Genomic DNA, 22,216 nt, shown 5'->3' with positions numbered 1-22,216 from the left:
TCGCAGCCATCTGGGGAGTGAACCAGTAGGTGGAAGATCTCTTTCTCTCTCTGCCTCTGCCTCTCTGTAACTGCCTTTCAAATAAATAAACAAATCTTAAAAAAAAAAAAAAAAAGGCGCATTACAGCAATCCAGGCAAGACATCATGGTAGCATGGAACAGGCTTCTTGGGGATGCCAGTTATGGAGAAATGTAGAAAATACAGCCAATTCATACAACAAAGGGAACAGGCAAACATGTAGCAAGTCCATTTTCTTGTTGAAGTATTTTGTACTTCTTATCCTCCTGGATCTCCTTAGTTTATTTTATATCATGAGGCTCCTTCATCAGAGTCAGCAACAAGAAAAATATCATAATCATCCCAGAGAATTTGTTGAATTTAGAAAAATCTATCAAACAGGCTTTAAGGGCTTCCAAAGTAGGAATTAGTTCACCAAGGCCTGACACTTCGAAAATATATACCAGACATGTTAAAGTTAAAACCTGAAACAATAATGAAATGTGCATAATATAGGAAGTCAGAAAATAGAACTTGTGCATTACTCTTTGATTGTTTTCTTGCACATAAAATAAGGGCAATAACACCTATATATCCTATCTCTTGGGATTTGGTTGTTGTGAGAAGCAAATGCATAGAAATCCATATACTGAGGTGCACAGTAGTTCGTGTTAGCAGGGTTCCCTGGTGTTTGAAGTTTCTGTAATTGCTTGCTCAAACTATTTAAAGAGACGTTCATTAAAGTATTTGCACATAAAATAAAGAATAGCATGTTCAAAAGCCTTTCGTTTTTTTCTTATTTTTACTGCTACCTAATATAACAGTAAGTGAAAGTTATTTGCCTAGTATAAATGACTAAACAAGCACAAGATATATAGCCTTATTATCCAGTGTATGGTTTAATTGGAGAGTTGAGAGTTTGGTAGTTGTTTTTACTGGTAAAAAGGAGGGTGACTACCAAACCCCTGGTTGAAAATGATCTTTCTCATGGCTACTGAACTTTGATTTTATCCCTAGTCATTTGACATGTTAAAAAGTAGTAATAGGAAATACTTATTGTATAGAAGGCCCTGTTCCAAGTGACAAATGCCTGTGTATATATAAATACATTATATACACTTTCATATACCCTTCACCACAATGTTACCTGACAGGATACAATTATTACCATCCTCATTTCATAGGTAAGGATATTGAAGCACTGAGAGTCTAAGAAACTGGTCCAGAATCACAAACATAGTAAATCTAGTCGAGTCAGAATTCAAATTCAGGCACTCGGGATTCAAAAGTCCAAGCCCTTTAACCCCAGTGTGCTACTTCTTTGTAATGAACTTAATGCTTAATAGTGAATTGTATGATGCTCCTAACAATATTTTCCCAGTTTTAGTTACTTATTGTTTTCTCCAGAAGAATTTGCACTGACGCACTCTGACTCAACTACTCCAAGGATTACCATTCACTTGGCCCGCACTTGTTAAAGCTATGCTAGTAAGATAATCCCTAGTGGGTGGGAGAACTGGAGACTTCCACAACAAACTGTGGTCAGCTTGGAGTCTGGCCCAAAAAGGAGCAGGCCTGCCACCACAGTCACTTGGTCTGATGAGTCCCAAGGACCACCAGTGTCCGAAGATGAGAAAAGAAGGACTCCGGCCTCTCTCGTTTCTGGCCCAGTGTCTTGCTTGGCGATTACAGAGAAGGCAGGGCTTGAACTGAATCTTAGAAGTTGAGGAGCTGCTCACTGAACTAAGAAAGGGGAAGTAATTCTCAGTATAGAACAAATGAACCAGTACTGTTCCTGCTTGCACATGATTTGTTCCTACCCCGCCCCCACAAATTCATGCAGAAGTTAATCTCCGAGATTTTATGCTAAACGTATTAAGAGGGTGGGAATGTAATACAACCCTGGTGTTATAGGTGAGGCCTTTTAGAAAGTGATTAGATTAGTTTAGGTCAGCTTGTTAGGGTGGGGTCCTTGTGATTGACTTTTATCAGGAGAGGCAGAGATACCACAGACTTAGATAGACACACATACCTCTTATCTCTTGCCCTGTGATGCCCTGGACCACATCAGGACTCTGACAGCAAGAAGGCATTACTAGATGAGGCCCTAAGCCTTGCACCTCCAGAATCATGAGGCAAAATAAATCTCTTTCTTTATAAAGTTATCCTGCACCAGGTATTTTATTATAATAATGAAAAGCTGATGCAAACAGATGAGGAGAGTAGAGGCCAAGTAAGAGAAGAGGCTAACATAAGCTTGGTCATGGAGGGCTTTGTGGAACTTAGAAACATTATTCTTGTATTGTACAGGAACTCACTCAAGGCTTTTGAGTAGAGGGGGTTACACAGTGATAAAACCAGAGAGATACTAGTTGAAGGGAAAGATTATGGTTTCAGTTTTGGTCTTTCTGCGTTTGAGATCCCTGTGGCAAACTGAGTGCAAATGTTTTGTGGGTAAGTGGACATGAATTCTAATGCTAAGAACAGAGATGCAGGACTGGTGTTTCAGCACGGCGGGCTAAGCAACAGGCCTGGGATACTGGCATCCCATATGGGTGGCTGGTTCAGGTCCTGGTTACTCTGCTTCTGAAATAGCTCCCTGCTAATGTGCCTGGGAAAGCAGTGGAGAATGGTCCAAGTACTCTCCTCCTTGGGAGACCTGGAGGGAGTTCCAGGATCCTGGCTTCTGCCTTAATCAGCCCCAGCCACTGTAGCCATTTGGGAGAGTGAACCAGCAGGTAGATCTTCCTCTCTGTCTGCTCTCTCTCTATACAACTCTTTCAAATAGATAACATCTTAGGAGAAGGAGAAGAGGAAGAAGAAGATGAGGAGGAGAAAGAGGAGAAATGGACTTAATGCAAACTTAGAAGAAAATCTATCTGTTGGAACTTGAAGCCATAACCATAAATGAGATTTCCTAGATGGATATATAAGGATACAAAACAGAGGATGGAGCCTGGAACCTTGAGAAATAGTCTACACTTGAGGGTGGAAAGCAAATGAAAGACGAGCCAGAGAAGGAACAAGACATAAGAATTACATGAGCAGGACATCCCAGAGCCAAGGGAGGAGGGACCACTGTTGGGAAAGGGTGCGGGCAAAAATGTCGGGTATCTCAGAGGGGTCAGATGCAGTCAGGGCTGAGAAGCCCTCCAATTCCAGTAGAGCGGCAGGACCAGATCCCAATCATAAGAGTCAAAAAGGAAATGTAAGTTTAGGGAATAAAATGAAAGAGCAGGTACAGAGAATTCTTCCGAGGAAGAAGAGACAGAGATTACAACATGGTGATCTTTCTGTATTCTGTTCCTCAATCTTTTGACAAGAAACTTAAAATCAGCCCAAAATTATGCAGTGCTTGCTTCTTCCACAGCCTCTTAAAACACCTGGGGTTTATGGACATCCAGTTGGTGGAGTTTCATTCTGGATTCCAATAATCAGTTTCTAAGATTATTTTCCAAATACCTAAACTAAGAGATGCGATACATTAGACTCTTTTGTGATTAGGTTATTGTATTAGTTTTTCATTGCTATAACAAAATACCTGAGACAGACTAACTATAAAAAAAAAGGAATCTTAAAAAAAAAAATGGGGCCGGCGCTGCGGCGTAGCAGGTAAAGCCGCCGCCTGCATTGCCGGCATCCCATGTGGGCACTAGTTAGAGTCCCAGCTGCTACACTTCAGATCCAGCTCTCTGCTATGGCCTGGGAAAGCAGTAGAAGATGGCCCTAGTCCTTGAGCCCTTGCACCCACGTGGGAGACCCGGAAGAAGCTCCTGGCTCCTGGCTTCGGATCAGTGCAGCTCTGGCCATGGCTGCCAACTGGGGAGTGAACCAGAGGATGGAAGACCTCTCTCTTTCCACCTCTGCGCTCTGTGTAACTCTGACTTTGAAACAAAATAAATAAATATTTTTAAAAAATAAAGAAAAGGAGTGTATTTAGCTCACAATTTTGAAAGCTGAGGCCCAGGATCAGTGAGTTCCATTGACTGGGTTTCTGTTGAGAGACTTATGGTAGATCACAGTGACACGAGTGCAGGCGTGAGGCTAGGATCACATGACAAGGCAGGAGACAGAGATGGGGTCATGCTTGGGCTTTTAGAACAACTTGCTCCTGAGAGAACTCATTCCAGAACACTACTCCCTTCTGAGGACAAGGCTCCAGTGATGAAAGGACCTCCCGCTAGGCCCCGCTTCTTAAAGAATCCACACCTGTCAATACCGCGACCCCTGAGGATGACATTCCCTACACACGGGTCCTTGGAGGACAAGCCATGTCCATAGCCACCAGGTACATAACATACAAGGAAATATGAATGTCACCAAATGCAGGTCTTACGTGTATTGGAGACACAAAGGCACTAATTGAATTGAGTCTTAATCATTGTATAAAACCCAGGCAGTTTCACAGGTTGAAGAGAATTTTCATTTACTATTTAAAATTTTCTCTAGAGCTTACTACTGATTTTAGTTCATAATAATCTTGCAATTTCAACTCCTCAAAAGAGCCCAACTCTGTAAAGATTCCCCATTTGCCTTCCATCACTTTTAAAATTCCACGATTTGTTATCTTGAGCCCTCCTCTTACTTTTCATGTGATTTTAGACATGTGCATCTCTGGAACTCAGGGGTCTCATCCATCTTGAAAGGGCACTGGAGAAAATACTCAATAAAAATGTATTATTGTATATCAGAGGCTGGCATAGTTTCCCAATAAAATGCCAGATAATAAGCACTTTGGGCATTACAAGACATATGGTCTATGGTAACAACTCAACTCTGCTATTGTAACACTAACGCAGACACAGATATTATGTGAACAAATGATCATGTCTGTGATCCAATAAAACTTTATTTACAAAAACAGACAGTGGGCTAGATGTAGCCCATAGGCTGTGGTTTGTGAAACTCTGCTATAAAATTTAACATTAAATCCTTCAATTTATATCATTGAACCCCTTAGAATCAATGAATATTAAGATGATCATATCCTAAGAAAGTCAAATTATACACCTCTGCCAGTCATTATGTGGTAACTCATATTATGAAAATGAGAAGAATGTAAAGACATAAAGCTGAGCATTTTGTTGGCAAAAAACCTTATTCCTCAAATGATAGGTATGAAAAATTTACCAAAAATCTAATTTAAGGGACTATCAGTGGTACAGCAGGTTAAGCTGCTGCCTGCAACACTGACATCCCATATGAGCGCCGGTTCAAGTCTTAGCTGCTTCACTACCGATCCAGCTCCCTGGGGAAAGCAGCAGAGAATGGTCCAAATACTTGGAACCCTGCCACCCAAGTGGGAGAGCAGGATGGAGTTCCAGGTTCCTGGCTTTGGCCAGGGCATTGCAGCCATGTGTGGAGTGAACCAGCAAATAGAAGATTTCTCTCTCTCTCTCTCTCCCTCTCTCTCTCTCTCTCTAACTCTGCCTTTCAAGTAAATAAATAAATCTTTTTTTTAAAAAAAAAAAAAAAGCTGGTTCAAAGTAAAAATTCAGTTTGATCCAATAATGTGAACAGGCTACATGAGAAGTATTTAACATCTTTTTGCTAAAAATTCCCAATCTCTTTAGAAGCCTCCCCTCTCCCTGTTTAAGACAGAGATGTGTTCATGAATGAGGAGGAGTGCAACTCTTGGGACTTCAAGGTCCACAGGGAAGAGCCAGGGTTCCTGGGAGCAGTATTCTCTGTCTTTGGCATCCTGCTTACTCTGCTGGCAGCCAACAGCTGTGGGCGGTCTGAGTTTCCATCTTGTTAGGCTTGGCAATGCCCGGTAGTGACCAATGCCTCACTGCCTCACCTCAGCTCCTGTTGGTGTTAGAGGTCCCCCTGAGGTATGGTGTGACTAGCAACAGGTGCTGGCTTGAGGAGTCTGTCTTGTAACTCCTGATACAGAACCATTGCACACCAGTACAGTGGCACTCCCTTTGTCAACTTTCCTAGCCAGGCTACCAGCTCTTCCAGAACACGTGTAGTGCACAGGGGAAGCAAGCTAGGCACAAGAAAGGGCAGGCCTCAGAGCTGCCTCTTCCTAAGATCCTCACGTTCTCTGCTTAGTGTGACGGTGACCCAGTTTTGTTTAAGGTAGTCTATGAGTTGGCTTCCACCCTAGTCCCAACCTGTTCTTCAAATTCATTATCTGTTTTGCATTTCTCTGACCACAATGAGGTTTCCACCTTACCCTCATTAGGATGGCTTTCATACAGAAATCAACAAACAACAAAAGCTGGAGTGGATGTGCAGGCAAATATACCCTAATCCACTGTTGGTGGAAATGTAAACTGGTACAGCCACTGCGGAAGACAGTACGGAGATACCTCAGAAATCAGAATACAGACCTACCCTATGACCCAGACATCCCACTTCTGGAATTTACCCAAGGGAAATGAAATCAGCATATGGAAGAGTTACCTGTATCCCCATGTTAATTGCAGCTTAATTCACAATAGCTAAGATATTGGAATCAACCCAAATGCCTGTCAACTGATGACTGGATAAAGAAATTATGGGCTATATATATACCATGGAATACTACACAGCAGGAAAAAATTGAAATCTGGTCATTTGCAACAAAATGGATAAAACTAGAAAACATCATACTCAGTGAAATAAGCTAGTCTCAAAAGGACAAATACCATATGTTCTCCCTGACCTGTGATAACTAAGGCAATCTGTAGAAGTGAAATTAACACTTTGAGAAGCAATGACTTTGAATAGCCCTTGTCTCAACTTTTGAGGAAGATTTTTTCATGCTACTTGTTGGACTCTACTTAACAGAGTTAATCATATGTGTATAAAGTTAAATGAAAATAAATCTAGTGAAAAAATAAGCATGGAAATAGGAGAGGGAGGAGGAAAAGGGGCAGGAGAGTGGGTGAGAGGGCAGGTACGGTAGGAAGAATCACCTTGTTCCTAACGTTGTAATTATGAAGTGTATGAAGTTTGTACTCCTTAAATGAAAGGTTTCTGTGGGGAAGAAAGAGTGTCTGATAAAAATTTCACTATTTGCTCAATAATAAAGAGTAAGAGAGATGTCTGATTGCTTACTTGCTTCTTTTTTGTCTTATTTTGTCTTTTTCTATTTTCTCTCCTCCCCTTTTCTTTCTTTCTTTTTTTTTTTTTTTTTTAATGACAGGCAGAGTTAGACAGTGAGAGAGAGAGAGAGAGACAAAGGTCTTCCTTCTGTTGGTTCACCCCCCAAATGGCCGCTATGGCCGGCACGCTCTACCAATCCAAAGCCAGGAGCCAGGTGCTTCCTCATGGTCTCCCGTGCGGGTGCAGGGCCCAAGGACCTGGGCCATCCTCCACTGCACTCCCGGGCCACAGCAGAGAGCTGGACTGGAAGAGGAGCAACCGGGACAGAACCAGTGCCCCAGCTGGGACTAGAACCCGGTGTGCCGGCGCCGCAAGGCGGAGGATTAGCCTAGTGAGCCGCGGCGCTGGCCTCTCCTCCCCTTTTCATCTCACAGTCTCTGGAGCCAACAGAGGTATCTGCCGTTCTTTCACTGGCCCTACATCATCCCTCTCTGCTGCCATGCAGCTGACCTAGGTATTATAGCAGGAGACTTATCACCCCTGTTCTGGAGGGGTGTTCTCAGAATCCTCAAACTGAGGTGTGTTAAAGGGAGCCACCCAGGTATTAGGAGAAACTCTCAAAAAATGCCTGGCTGGCTCTCAAGCCTATTGTTTTGTTCAAAATCTATATTGGATGGCAGAAGCTGGGTATTTTCTATCTTTCTTGTTGAATTCTGTATGAAATAAATTATAATCTACTCCCAGGCTGATGGATAGGTGAATGCCTTTGGAGCATGAGGATGAAGATCTTGTATTTCACGTCATAAAAAGAGGAGTGCCTATTTCCAAAATATATTATTGCTACTTAACTAAAAATGTATTCAGTAGTTCCATGAAGACAGCTCTTGAGAGCACCAAGTTCAATATGGTTTGAAGGAAATTGAGAGAAGTGGGAAATGCCCATGCAGGAGCAAACATGTGGTATGCCAACAGTGCCATGTGGTGCCTACACAGTCCAAAATAGGAGGAAAGCTCAAGAAAAGCCTACCCTCAGGTGTTCAGGACCAACATAACCAAATATTACCGTAGGAGAAAAGGAGCTGAAACATGAATCCTTGTGCAATCCACTGAAAGATTCTGAGGAGATGGTGGAAGTCATGAGCTAGAGCAATGATTTTGCATTATCTAAGTGCTAGAATGCAGAATCAGTTGTTTTGGATAGTAGTACCAGAAGACATACTCATGAAACCTTGTTCAAAACTGAATCAAATTTCTTTAGTTGATGGTCCATGTGTGATTCCCTATACTTAGGGACCAGACTCCAAATTCAGGGATGATGGTGAGGAGTCTAACAGAACATCCCAGGGAGAAATAAAGAGAATACCTCAAGAGAAAAATACTTGAAAATATGTAGGAACTAGAGAGAAAGTTTACATTTGATTAAAAGATGGGTAATTGCTTTGGATCCGAAATTTATACCCACAATTTAAATGCCATCTTGCTACCTACAAAGCCATGGAAAATTCAGAAGTAATTTACTCTTGACTTTGAAGTGCATTATGTAATTTTAAAAGTGTATTTTTTCCTAATTGTGTCATCCCATGGCTGATTTCAGCATTTCTTGAGCATGCATTGACTAGTAGAGAGTTGAAGAAGTTAGTAAAATAAGCCCGTCTAACATTAAAATGCTCCTCAGAGAGTGGAATGTGTACTTCATTTATTGACTATACGTAGGACTCACAAAACAACCCCAGGCACTTGGGGATACAAAATAAAGATTACACTGATTCCTATCCTCAAGGAGATTAAAGTCTAATGGGAGAGAAATAAAATACATAAAATCAACATAAAGACATACAGATGTGCACAGCAATTACAAGAGGGAGACGGTCGTATGGACTCAAGAATTAGGTTGATTAGTTATAGAATGGTTAGGTAAACCTCAAAAAGATGTGTAAAGGAAACAGGGATTAGTTATCAATGTACTTGCAGAGAAAATTTCAGTTTTATAACACTCCTTGATGTCTAAACCTATAGTCCGCAATCTCCCACATGTAAGAAATTTTATTTCTCAGCCTTACCTACCTCTAGTATCCAAAACAACTACAAAGCTTAAGGATGTGTTCACAACCCTTGTGCATTGCTATTTCTCTTATTTTAAAAACACCTAAGTGAAATACCCGAGAACTTGCTGTAGTGTGAAAGCAGATATATGTATGAAGATATGTAAGGACTTGAGACCTTCAGGTATATACAATATGGTATGGCAAACACAGGACTTCACTCTGGGTTATCTAAAGTCACAGGCCCACATCCCTCCGCAACTCACAGACGCCCCCATTTGCCCTGCCTCCCTTCACCACTCACACAGTTTATATTCCAATGAGGATACATGTATGTGCTGGGACAGCTGCTGAAAACAAAATACTGAGACTTGTTCTGAATGCTGATATGAACAGGGTTTTTGTTTGGGGATCTTGTTTTCTTTTGTTTTATTTACAGAGAAAGATATCTTCCATCTGCTCATTAACTCCCCAAATGCCCTCAAGAACCACAGCTGGGCTAGGCCAAAGTCAGGAACCTGGAATTAAATGAGTCTCTCAATGTGGATAGCAGAGATCCAGGCCCTTGAGTCATCGCCTGCAGCCACCCAAGGTGCACATTAGCAGGAAGCTGGATTAGAAAAAGAGCTGATGGGACCGGCACTGGGGTGCAGTGGGTTAAAGCCCAGTCTGCAGTGCCAGCATCCATATGGGCGCCCATTTGAGTTCTGGCTGCTCCTCTTTTGATCCAGCTCTCTGCTATGGCCTGGGAAAACAGTAGAAGATGGCCCAAATCTTTGGGCCCTGTCCCTGCTTGGGAGACCTGGAAGAAGCTCCTGGCTCCTGGCTTCCCAATGGCCCAGCTCCAGCAGTTGCAGCCGTATGGGGAGTGAACCAGTGGGTAGAAGACCTACCTCTCTCTCTCTCTCTCTCTCTCTCTCTCTCTCTCTCTCTGCCTCTCTGTAACTCTGCCTTTCAAATGAACAAAGAAATCTTTAAAAAAAAAAAAAAAAAAAGAAGCAGAGCTGGGACTCCAATATGGGCTGCAGGGGTCTTCATCACTACGCCAAAAGCCCAGCCCAGAAACAGGCTTCTAGCAGTCTTTTACCAGATGCATCAGGATGATTGCCTATCCATGAGGAACTCGCAACACATAAGCTCCAAGAAAAAAGGAATTAAGAGCAAAGGCGAGTGAGAAATTACATTCTTTGTCCAAACAGGGAACCAGAGGATAAACCTCATCAGAGAAAAAGAACCAAATTAAAAAATAAAATAAAAAAGCTCTAGCATAGAAGAATCTAGAGAGAGTTTGAAAATGCTCAGGAATTCTACAAGCTGCTACAGTCATTTGCTATGCCAAAAACCCACCCAGCAGTTCTAAAAAAAAAAAAAAAAAAAAAAAAAAAAAAAAAAAAAAAAAAGCCCATCGGGACCAAAAACATTGACTAATAATTTTTGAATCCATCTCCACAATGTTATTCATCTCTGCCAAGGTCAGGTTTGGTCACTGCATGGCTGGAGGTCTGGGCACACTGTTCCTAGTTTTATTTTTACAGTAGTTATTCAGCCTTTTCTATTTTCAAGGGCCCTCCTGTCACTTATTACCCACCCGTCCAGACCACCCACCCATGCTCCCACACACAATGTGTCCAGACACACCCACAAATACCCAGATTCTTTCAACCTTGTAGGGGCTCGGGCTATAGGAATACTGTTGGCTCCAGAGGAGTTTGCTTTGCATACTTGGAGTTTCCCAAAATTAATTTGTTTCCCTCTCTGAGGACCAATCCCTGCGGACCTCATCAGTAGGCAAACATTTATAGAGCACCTACTGTGTGTAAGGCACAGACGGATATAGGGGCAAAAGGAAACTCACCAGGAGGTGGAGAAATCCCAGAGTTCTAGTGGAGCAGGTGCCTTTGTTTTCTTTTAACTGGGATGGGTCAGCGTTGGGGTCAGAGGGTAAGGGGGCTGCTGGGTTGAGACAATTTCTCCCTCACTACCCCCTTGCTGCTTTGTCTCTTCTGTTCACCTTTTCTCTCAGCTCGTCCTCTTCAGTGTGCATGTCTGTCTCCTCCTCTCCCCTCTCCCCCTTGCTCGCGCTAAGAGACAAAACCAATTCCGCAGCTCCGTCCACTGTGGGAGCCATCAGTGTGCACTTTCCCTGCTTCCTTTAAAACTCTTCATGCAGGTAGGCCCCGTGGCCAAACAATCTCTAAAACAGAAAAAGAAGGGAAAACACCTGTCTGAAATTAAAAAAAAAAAAAAAAAAAAAAAAAAAGCCAATGGAGGCAAGGACATTGTTCCACACCCTCCACATAGGTGCATGCCTGTCAGAGCAGGAGAGAGGCCCCGGGCAAAGCGAGCCTCCAGCCTGCCCAAACCTCCCCAGTCCAGAGCCCTTAGGATAATTTATGAGGTGTCAGGATATTCTGACCACAGGGTCGAAACAGAATGGGTTTTACACTTCAGCTGCCATGAAAGAGAAACAATTTAATTCTGTTTCACTCCGGCACTGTCTGTTTTCGCAGCGAACAGGGGATTTGGGTCGCCTCAAGATTATTTGTCTAAGCACAGACCAAGACTGCTGGTGAGCCTTGAGATGGCTGATTTCGATGCTGCCTTCCTGCTGCCTGCTTGCCAGGTAGAGGAGGAGACTCTCGTCTTTTCTCCTCGCACCGAAATCAGCCGGGAACGCGCTTCACCCAGCAGCTGCTGCGGACTAGCGAATCACCAGATTCCTGTGCCACTCCGTCCTCCTCTGTGGGAAAGCACGGTGCAAGTAAGCAAGGGGTGTGCGAGAGCCCCCTCCTGACTTCGGCGGGCCCGAGGCTCTGCCAAGCCGTGGTCTGGAGTCTGCAGCAGTGTTTCCCTTGGCTTGGAAGCACAGCCTCCTGGCTCCTCCTGGAGCTGCACAACCGAAGACATTCCGCTGAGTAGCCCGAAGTTCTGCCCGCCAGGAAAACCCAATGTCCCCTCGGAGAAATCTCAGAGCAGCAGAGCAGTACTCCTCCACCGAGAAGCCAAAAAGACAGCAGCGAGGCAAGTGTGCGTTCTCAGGACCCCACCGCCTCTCCTCTGCACCGGACTGGGAAGGTCGTCCCAATCAGGACAGCTGATTCCATGCCATGTCAATCAGGACAGCTGATTCCAATGTCGGACACTCACCCAGGAAGCTCACACAATGGACCTGGGGACCTGCAACAGCAGGTCTGCTGGGGCCAATCAACGTCATCCTGTATTCAACTCATCTCCTGGAATTTGGCCACAGTTTCAGGCACTGGAAAAACAAAATAAAATGGAATAGGTTTCATCAAAACTTTTTTTTAAAGCTAAGTAACTTAGGAGATAGGATCTTGGATGCTTTCACTATGAAGAAATGTTAAATGCTTGAAAGGATAAATACATTTACGCACATTGGATATTATACTATGCATTCATGTAACAGAACGTCACATAACATCCCATAAACAGGCACAATTTTATATGTCTGTTATAATTTTTTAAATAAAAAAAATTTAAGGTAATTAAAAGGAATCAAGGAATAAATCTGTATATACTAAAAGGTTAATAACCATTAAGTAGAAAAGGTTTACAATACAATGAGAACAATATGCTTTCGTGTGTGCAAAATAGGGAACCATATCATAATGTATATTTAAATAGACATAAACTAGGAAAACTGAAGAAGTTTCATTAAGGTGTGATCTTTAGAAGATAACTACTTAAGGTCAGAATTCAAATGGAAATTTTTCTTCTTATTACATAGCTTTTTGGATTTGGGGGGTTATTTAAAAAGAACCATTACCTTTATAGAGCAATTTTTAATTTTAAGGATAAACTAAAACCCCAGAGAGTGATAAAGAGGAAGGAATGGTTAAAAAAAAAAAAAAAGAAAGAAAGAAAGAAAGCACATAATTGAAGCTTAGAATGCAGCTTAATACTTAGCCAGCCAATTCCCTATAAAACTACTCCCCTGAATTAAAGCAATGAATTCTTGGTGGGAAGAGTATAAAAGCTATTTGGTAAATGACTTCTTCAGTTCACTTAATGGTAGTTCTTAAGTGCTTATGGAAGAATTCTTTACTTTTATGTGGGTGAGAAGAGTAAACCCCTCCATCAAAAAGTGCTTCAATCAATGGGATGGAGCCTCTTGGAATTTAACATCAATAAGCCATGGTTTCCAACAAAGTGCTGAGTCATACTCATTCGTTCTGCCCTTTGCACCAAAGTTTCTCAGCTTCCTTTTCTATGCTGCCTGTGCCTGTGGTCACCATCCTTCCCATGTCCAGAAATTCTTATAGAGCCAACCCAGGTAGGCATATGGAAAAGAAAACTTGACTTTTGTTAAGTCAAGCAATAGGTGACACTTCACTAGCCACCTTTGTATTAACGTGGTGAAGCATCCCACCTATCCAGGACTATTTTGTCATCTGTAAAAAGAAATATCTGAATGAGATACATTACCTTAAAATGACTGAAGTGCTGTAGATCTCTGATTCCATGAGGTTACGGTTGTCAGGCTATGTGCAGGTGGACTTGGGATCTGCTGCAGACCTGTCATGGATTCCCAAGCTTCCACTTGACCTTTAGGCCAAGGTGTGTATGCAACTGCCATCTAACTTGCTTCCTCGGGAAATGTGAATAACAGGACAGCTGTCCCAAAATACTAGTTCACTACCAGACTATAAAAACAAAGTTCTGAAAATATATCTGCACTGCCATATAGCAAACAGAAGAAGCTACTGCGTTGTGAAATCTAGAACAGCAGTCTCCATCAACACTGAGATAAGGCCGGCGCTGCGGCTCACTAGGCTAATCCTCCGCCTTGCGGCGCCAGCACACCGGGTCCTAGTCCGGGTCGGCAGATCTGCGCGGTGTGCCGGCCGCAGTGCGCTGGCTGCGGCGGCCATTGAAGGGTGAACCGACGGCAAAGGAAGACCTTTCTCTCTGTCTCTCTCTCTCTTACTATCCACTCTGCCTGTCAAAAACAAAAACAAAAACAAAAAAAACACACTGAGATAATTTTACAACTCAGTGAGTATCTGATGATTCCTTTGCAAATTTTTCATCGAACATTTTTTCCCTCAAATAATCCAATTTCATCATCGTCATTTGTGTCCTTTCCTCCTCAATACTGTAACTCAGTCTTGAGTGGTCCCTGCTATTAGCTGTACTTTTACCACTTACAAGTCTGCTCCGACTTCAGTATTCTGCTTTCATAGAATGATTAAAACATAGGCCGTAGAGGCAGGCATCTTGGCTACAGATTAAGGCACCAGTTGAGATGTCTGCCTCCCATATTGTAGTACCTGGTTTGGGTCCTGATTCCATTCTTGATTCCAGCTTCCTGATAGTTCAAACCCTAGGAGTCAGTAGGTGATGGCTAGAGTAGTTGTGTCCCTGCCACTTACATGGGAAACTTGGATTGAGTTCCCAGCGGCCAGCAGGTATTGCAGGCACTTGGGGGAATGAGTCAGCAAATGGTAGTACTGGTTTGCTTGCTCTCGCTCTCTTTCTCAATAAAAAAAAGGGAAAACATAACCATAGACTCTAGATAGATAATGTAGTCTAGGGATTAAGAATGTGAATTGTATAGCCAAGCTAAATTCTAGCTCTGGCCTTGACAAGGTTGCAACAGCTACAGTAGATCATCAGTGGCCTGTAGCTGATGAGCCTGTACCTACCCAATCAGGAGCTTTTGGTACAGGTCCTAGTCTACCACCAGAAATTGTTGATCAGATAGATAATTCTTTTTTTTTTTTTTTTTTGACAGGCAGAGTGGACAGTGAGAGACAGAGACAGAGAGAAAGGTCTTCCTTTGCCGTCGGTTCACCCTCCAATGGCCGCCGCGGCCGGCGCACTGCGGCCGGCACACCGCGCAGATCTGATGGCAGGAGCCAGGCACTTCTCCTGGTCTCCCATGGGGTGCAGGGCCCAAGCACTTGGGCCATCCTCCATTGCACTCCCTGGCCACAGCGGAGAGCTGGCCTGGAAGAGGGGCAACCGGGACAGAATCCGGCGCCCCGACCGGGACTAGAACCCGGTGTGCCGGCGCTGCAAGGTGGAGGATTAGCCTAGTGAGCCGCGGTGCCGGCCAGATAGATAATTCTAACAATGAAAGGATCCTTGACAAAATATCCAAAAATATTTTAACTACATTGGTGAAGACTCCAGCTGGTGATAATGTAATGAAATTATAGATTGAAGCAGTAGAAAAGGGCAAAGTTATGGTGGCCAGGTTTAAAATTCTTGGCTGCAGTTTCAAAATTGATCCAAGCTCATTATCCATTGAATAGGTTTTAGGAAAATAGTTGAAGGAACCATGACAATCAAAGCATAGATATTGATAAGAAGCCATGCCTTCCCTCCAGGAAGCTACACTGCTCCATGCCAATTGAAAACGTCATCAGAGTGTTCCTGGCAGACTATAAACTGAAAAAGGATCCCCAAAAAGGAGAAGTAGATTTTTAAAAAAAATGAGCCACTAGATAAACACCCATTGGATCATGTTGGTTATTTTTCCACTGTCAGTAGAATCTTGAATGTTAAAAAGCTCTTTATATTGTGATTAAGGGGCTATGGAATAACTACAATATGTCACTGTTCAAATTATTGCTCTAATACAAGTGAAATACATAGATCGATTATTTGCACCCATTTGGTTTATTTCAGCCTGCTTATATTGCTTTAACTCAAGTGATATTTATTTTGAAATATCTGATTTTGACTGAGAGAGCTCCTTGATTAAACTAATGATGATTTCCAAAGAATACTAATGGGTGAAATACATACCCTAATTTTCCTGAGTCTGTTTTTATTTATTTATTTTTTGACAGGCAGAGTGGACAGTGAGAGAGAGAGAGAGACAGAGAGAAAGGTCTTCCTTTGCCGTTGGTTCACCCTCCAATGGCCGCCGCGGCTGGCACGCTGCGGCCAGCGCACCGCGCTGATCTGAAGGCAGGAGCCAGGTGCTTCTCCTGGTCTCCCATGGGGTGCAGGGCCCAAGCACTTGGGCCTTCCTGCACTGCACTCCCGAGCCACAGCAGAGAGCTGGCCTGGAAGAGGGGCAACCGGGACAGAATTCGTTGCCCCGACCGGGACTAGAACCCGGTGTGCCGGCGCCGCAAGGCGGAGGATTAGCCTAGTGAGCCGCCGTGGCGCCGGCCCTGAGTCGGTTTTTAAAAGACTTTCTAATAAGATTATTTGAAAGACCAATCATTGTGCATAAAGTAGATATGCATAGATAACACATTAGAATAATGTAAGTCACCAGTGAAAGAAAAAAAAAATAGTCACAGGTCTGCCTTTTGCTAGCTGTGTAAGTTTGGAAATATTCCTTACCTGTCGGCACCACAGTTTCCTCCTTTCATAAACAGGACAATAATGGAGACTACCTCATAGTGAAATTCCGGGAACTTCTAACTTTAACTTAATATTGGCAAATGCTAAGAACAGTGGCTGCCATGTAGCAAGCACTACATATTAACATTATTCTTATTATTATGGACTATCTAGATATTAGACTCTCTCTAAGGCCATTGACGTATTGTGCCAGGTTCAATAAAAAAATAAGGATGCTGTTTTTGAATCTTACAGACGTCGCCAGAGCCCTATTTCACACTCTTGTCATGATTGCAGCTAACTATTCCTTCATGTGCTGAGTCACATGTAAAGCTTCATTTATCTTCAGTGACACATGTTTACTTACTTAAATACCTATCCCTCACTTGTCCATATCCTCCTCTAAAAAAATAAAGCTCATCTTGTTCTCTAATTTTGAATCAGTCTCCTTTATTTTCCTGCTCAAAATTCTCCTTGGTATTTAGATTACAGTACTAACAGGATGTCTGAAAGTTTAAAAGGAAGAAGTAAATCCACTATCATCTTTCATAGAACGCTGCCTCCTTGCCATCTTTGCTTCTTTAAGGCAAAATATTTCATAGAGCTTTCCTCTCAAGAGAGGTTAAAGAAGACATCTTTCATGTGAAATAAATAAGGCAGTATAACGAAACTATTTGTCCACCCCACACTTATTTCCCCCTCTTGCTTGTTGATTAAACTCCATGTTTAAGTCACAAGTAGGGATTTCATATTTTTTAAGTTTAGTCTTTCTCTGGCACCATTCGCCATGCCATTCCCTTTGCCAGTGAACAGAGATGGGTGTGTGGCCCAGTGCAGGCTACTGAAATATAAGAGAGATCTTCCATCTGCTAGTCCACCCTCCAAATGACTACCACATCAAGGTCTGGGCCAGCCAGAGCCAGGAGCCAGGAACTCCATACTGGGAGTTGTAGGGGCCCAAATACTTGGGCCATCTTCTTCTCCTTCCCATGCACATTTGCCGGAAGCTGGATTAGACATGGAGCAGCCTTGTTGGGAGGCAGAGTTGGAGGAATTTCTGGAAACTGTTTTCCTTTAAACACACACACACACACACACACACACAACCTCATAAGGAAAAGATGTAGTTAGGTGAGGATGTGATACTAGGAGCTAGGAGCTATGACAAACATCTTAGCACAATGAAGTATATAACTAAGAAATAAAATCCAACATACTGAAAATTATAGAGTAAAAAGAGAGACTGTAGAAGCTTTGACTGCCCTGGAACAATCTATCTATTTTAGTAAAGATCTCGGTAAGTAAAGCACGAAACTACATAATTTGTTCTATTTCTTGATAGCCAAACCTAACAGCAATTATATATTTTGCAAGGAATGCAGATTCTTCATAATAGCACATTAAGTCATTCTTGAGAACCCTATGAGATCTAATGATATCAAATAAATAATTCTTTATTATAAAGACTTTTTGGGATCATAATCAAATGTGTATATTTAAAGTAAAGTTTAACATTAAACATAAATTCACATATAGGAAATCATCACAAAAATCAAGATGGTGAGTACATCCATCATCCCTAAAAGTTTTCTCATCCTCTGTTGTGTTCATTCCCTTCTTCTCCCATCCCTGATTCTTAATATTCCACCCCCTTATTTCCTGGCAACCATAGACCCACTATAAATTACTTTATACATTTCTAAAAAGATTTTAAAATGAAATCATAAATTTATATTGTTTTTGTCCCTTTCATAGATTTTTCTGTTTCAAAGTATTATCACACCCATTTTTCTCTTTTGATGGATTTTTCTTGTTTTTTTTTTTGTCTCCAAAATGTTTTATTTTTTATATATTTTTCTTTTTTTGTCTCCAATATTTTATATATTTTTTTCCTCCAGAAACTTTATTTAAGGAATATAAACTTCATGTATTTTTTTTTTTTTTGACAGGCAGAGTGGATAGTAAGAGAGAGAGACAGAGAGAAAGGTCTTCCTTTGCCATTGGTTCACCCTCCAATGGCCGCCACAGCTGATGCGGTGCGCCTGCGCACCGCGCTGATCCGAAGGCAGGAGCCAGGTGCTTCTCCTGGTCTCCCATGGGGTGCAGGGCCCAAGCACTTGGGCCTTCCTGCACTGCACTCCTGGGCCACAGCAGAGAGCTGGCCTGGAAGAGGGGCAACCGGGACAGAATCCGGCGCCCCGACCGGGACTAGAACCCGGTGTGCCGGCGCCGCTAGGTAGAGGATTAGTCTAGTGAGCCGCGGTGCCAGCCAACTTCATGCATTTCTTAAAAATAACTTTAGGAACATGGTGCTTCTTCTCACTGTACCCTCCCTCCTGCCTCCACTCCCACCCTTCTCCCTCCTCCCTGTCCTAGTCCCATTCTTATTTTTTACTAAGATCTATTTTCAATTAACTTTCTATACATATGATTAACTCTACACTAAGTAAAGGGTTCAACAAATAGTATGAACAACTTTTTATACTATTTGTCGTTTTTTCTGTTAAAAATAACTTGCATAGATTTTTATTTAAAAACTTTATTTATCATTATAAATATACTTAACTTATTTCATTTAACTCCAAAATTTCAGAAATACAAAATTATGTTTTGTTTTCTCAAATTATAAATTTAAAATTTATTTTAACTTTCACACTTTTGCCCCCTCTTCCCGTTTTTACCATTCCTTCCTAGAGAGACTCTGGCTAAAAGCATGAATTTGGAGCCAGAGAGAGATGCAGTCACATTTAGTAGCCATATTAATGAATATATTATTTATTTTTCCAGATACTTCATTTAGTAATCTAAAAGCAATATCTAGGGAGAGTTAAGATGCTGCTTAGGATGTCTGCTTCTCAAACCAGAGTGCCTGGGTTTGAATCCTAGTTACTCCACTTTCTATCCATCTGCTTGTTGATGCACACCCGAGAGGCTGCTAAAGATAGCTCAAATGCTTGGCTACCTGCCACCCACAAGGCAGACCTGGATGGAGTCCTGTGATTCTGGCTTCATACTCAGCCCTGGCCGGCGCAGGCATTCTGAAGAGGCAACCAACAAACAGGAGATCTCTGTCTCTGTCTCTCTGCCTTCCAAATACAATGAAAATAAATACATGCTTAGAAATAATATCTAGATCTTCTAACAAGATAAAATGACATGACGTAAGTAAAATGTTTCACACTTGACACAGAATAAAATCTCAAATATTTGTAGAGGGAAAAAAAGAAGTGGTGGAAGAAAAAAGTGAAAGGGAAGCAGTAAAAGGAAACCATCAAAAAAGGAAGAGGAGAAGGAAAGGCAAAAAAAAAAGGAAAATGAGACGGGGAAAGGGAAAGACAAGAAAAAAAAAGAGGGAACAAGAAGGTAAGAGGAAGAAAAAAGATGATGATGATGATGATGATGATGATGACAATGACTTCAGTCTGGTGGAGAAACCAGGAAACAGAAAGGCCAAGGTACATTTTAGAGGCCACACAAAACGCTAATCATCCACACCTTAATTGAACAATGATTTTTTTCCTTCTAAAGGTTTATATTATGCATGATTGAATCATTCTCATGCAGCTTGAATCTGATTACTCCAAATATCACTACAAAGATAATTACTATTTAGAAAACAAGGATTATAAACATTGGGCAATAAGTCGCATATTTTTAAAAATATTTTATTTATTTATTTGAGAGGCAGAGTTACCGAAAGAGAGAGAAACAGAGACAGAGACAGAGAGAGATATAAAGGTCTTCCATCTGCTGGTTCATTCCCAAATGGCCTTAATGGCTAGAACTGGGCCAATCTGAAGCCAGGAGCCAGGAGCTTCTTCTAGGTCTCCCACATAGGTGCAGGGACCCAAGCACTTGGGCCATCTTCTGCTGCTTTCTCAGGCTATAACAGAGAGCTGGATTGGAAGTGGAGCAGCTGAGACATGAACCAGCACCCATATGGGATGCCAGTGCCACAGGCTGCGGCTTAGCCTACTACACCACAGCATTGGTCTCATGTCTCAGATTTTTAAAGATTTATCTTATTTATTTATTTATTTATTTAAAGGGATGGAGGGGGAGAAAGAGAAAAAGAAAGAGAGAACTTTCACCCAATGATTCACGCTCCAAATGGCACAACCACAACAGCCAGGTCTGGACCAGGCTCAAGCCAGGAGCCAGGAACTCCGTTCTGTTCGTCCACATGAGTGGCAGTGGCTCAAGCAGGCAGACCAGCTTTTTCTGCCTCCTGTGATGCAATATTGGGAACCTGAATCAGAAGCAGAGCAGGTTGTGATAAGGGACTGCCGTTGTCGGGTAGTTAGTGAAGCCAGCATCCCATATGCACACTGGTTCTGGTCCCAGGTGCTCCACTTCCTATCCAGCTTCCTGCTAATGGTCTGGGAAAAGCAGTGGAAGTTAGCCCAAGTGTCTGGGCCTTTGCCACACACAAGAGGGACCCGAATGAAGCTCCTGATCCAGTACTGGCCATTGCAGCCATCTGCAGAGTGAGCCAGTGGATGGAGGATCTCTCTCTCTGACTTTCAGAATAAATAAATAAATTTTTGGAAAGAAAGGAAGAAAGAAAGAAAGAAAGGAAGAAAGAAAGGAAGGAAAGAAGGAAGGAAGGAAGGAAGGAAGGAAGGAAGGAAGGAAGGAAGGAAGGAAGGAAGGAAGGAAGGAAGGGAGAGGGGAGGGGGGAAGGGAGGGAGGGAGAGAGGAAGGAGAAGGAGAGAAAGAGAGAGAGAGAGGGAGGGAGTGAGAGAGAGAGGGAGGGAGGGAGGAGCAGTTGGTTCATTAAGATCCCAGTACCATCAAAGAACTTGAATCCCTGTTCTAGTTTAATGTGATGTCTGTCTAAATTAAATGAGTAAAAATTAAACTAAATGACTCAGTGGATTTTTTTCTCCAAAGGTCAAGTATTCTTCTTTTTCTTCAGTGACCAGACAAGTGGAAAGAAATAGTTTTTGTGGTATAAGAGGGAGATCTTCTTAGTTAGGGCTGATAAAGCTGGTCAGTTACCCGCCCTTGTGTTACAAAACACTTTTCACGGGAACCTAAAAACTCAGACTAGGTTTTGACAGAAATTAGACTGAAGTGCACAGCAAATGAAGACAAATGGAAACCTAGAAAGGTCTCTCAAAAGACTTTTCAGATCAATAGTTTTCATTTTTTAAATTTCTTATTGATTTTTATTCTGTATGTGAAAGGCAGAAAGATACAGAAAGAGAGACAGAGAACTGCCATCTACTGGTTCATTCCTCAGATGCTTGCAATGCAAGGCTGAAGCCAGAAACCAAGGATTCAGTTTGGGTCCCCACAGCGGAGGCAAGAACCCAATCATTTACGCCAATACTGATTTCTCCCAAGCTCACATTAACAGGAAGCTGGAACCCAGAGCAGAGTCAGGACTCACTGCAGGCGCTCTGACACAGGATGCGCGTGTCCCAAACAGCTTCTTACCCACGAAGCCAACTGCTCAACTCCAGCAGCCAATGTTTAACTGTTTACCACAGTGGAGCCACTGGGAAGGTGGTTCTTTCCTTTCCTTGGGTTTATTTGTGAGCATTAGCTTTTTCCTTGTCTTCCTGTCTCTCTCAGAGGCTGACATGGTACATCTGTTGCGTCCTCCCTCTTGCTTTGAGAAACGTGTGTGGCCTTCCATTGTGTCTGTCTTTCCCACACACTGCTTATGTTTACTGCTTGCCTTGCTTGGCAGTAAAGCCTGAGACTTTCTGACTTTCCCAATGGCCGTATTCCCACTAGGCTTCCCTCTATTTGGGGTTTTTTTATTTTTTATCATTAGCAGCCATTTCTCAGACCCATCCATGGATAGTGC

At 42.5% G+C, this 22,216-nt stretch overlaps 1 long non-coding RNA gene across 1 annotated transcript in view; it reads right to left on the bottom strand.

Moving 5' to 3' along the window:
• Nucleotides 1-11,326, bottom strand: part of LOC138850387 (uncharacterized) — a 36,450-nt gene extending 25,124 nt beyond the window's left edge. The window contains exon 1 of the long non-coding RNA XR_011390099.1: nucleotides 10,931-11,326. This is a non-coding gene — a long non-coding RNA (uncharacterized lncRNA). The remainder of the gene's footprint in view (nucleotides 1-10,930) is intronic.
• Nucleotides 11,327-22,216: the final 10,890 nt, after the last annotated feature.

The sequence above is a fragment of the Oryctolagus cuniculus genome, chromosome 7, assembly GCF_964237555.1.
Source record: "Oryctolagus cuniculus chromosome 7, mOryCun1.1, whole genome shotgun sequence".
Taxonomy (NCBI): Eukaryota; Metazoa; Chordata; class Mammalia; order Lagomorpha; family Leporidae; genus Oryctolagus; species Oryctolagus cuniculus.
This window is presented reverse-complemented; position numbering and strand designations above follow the sequence as displayed.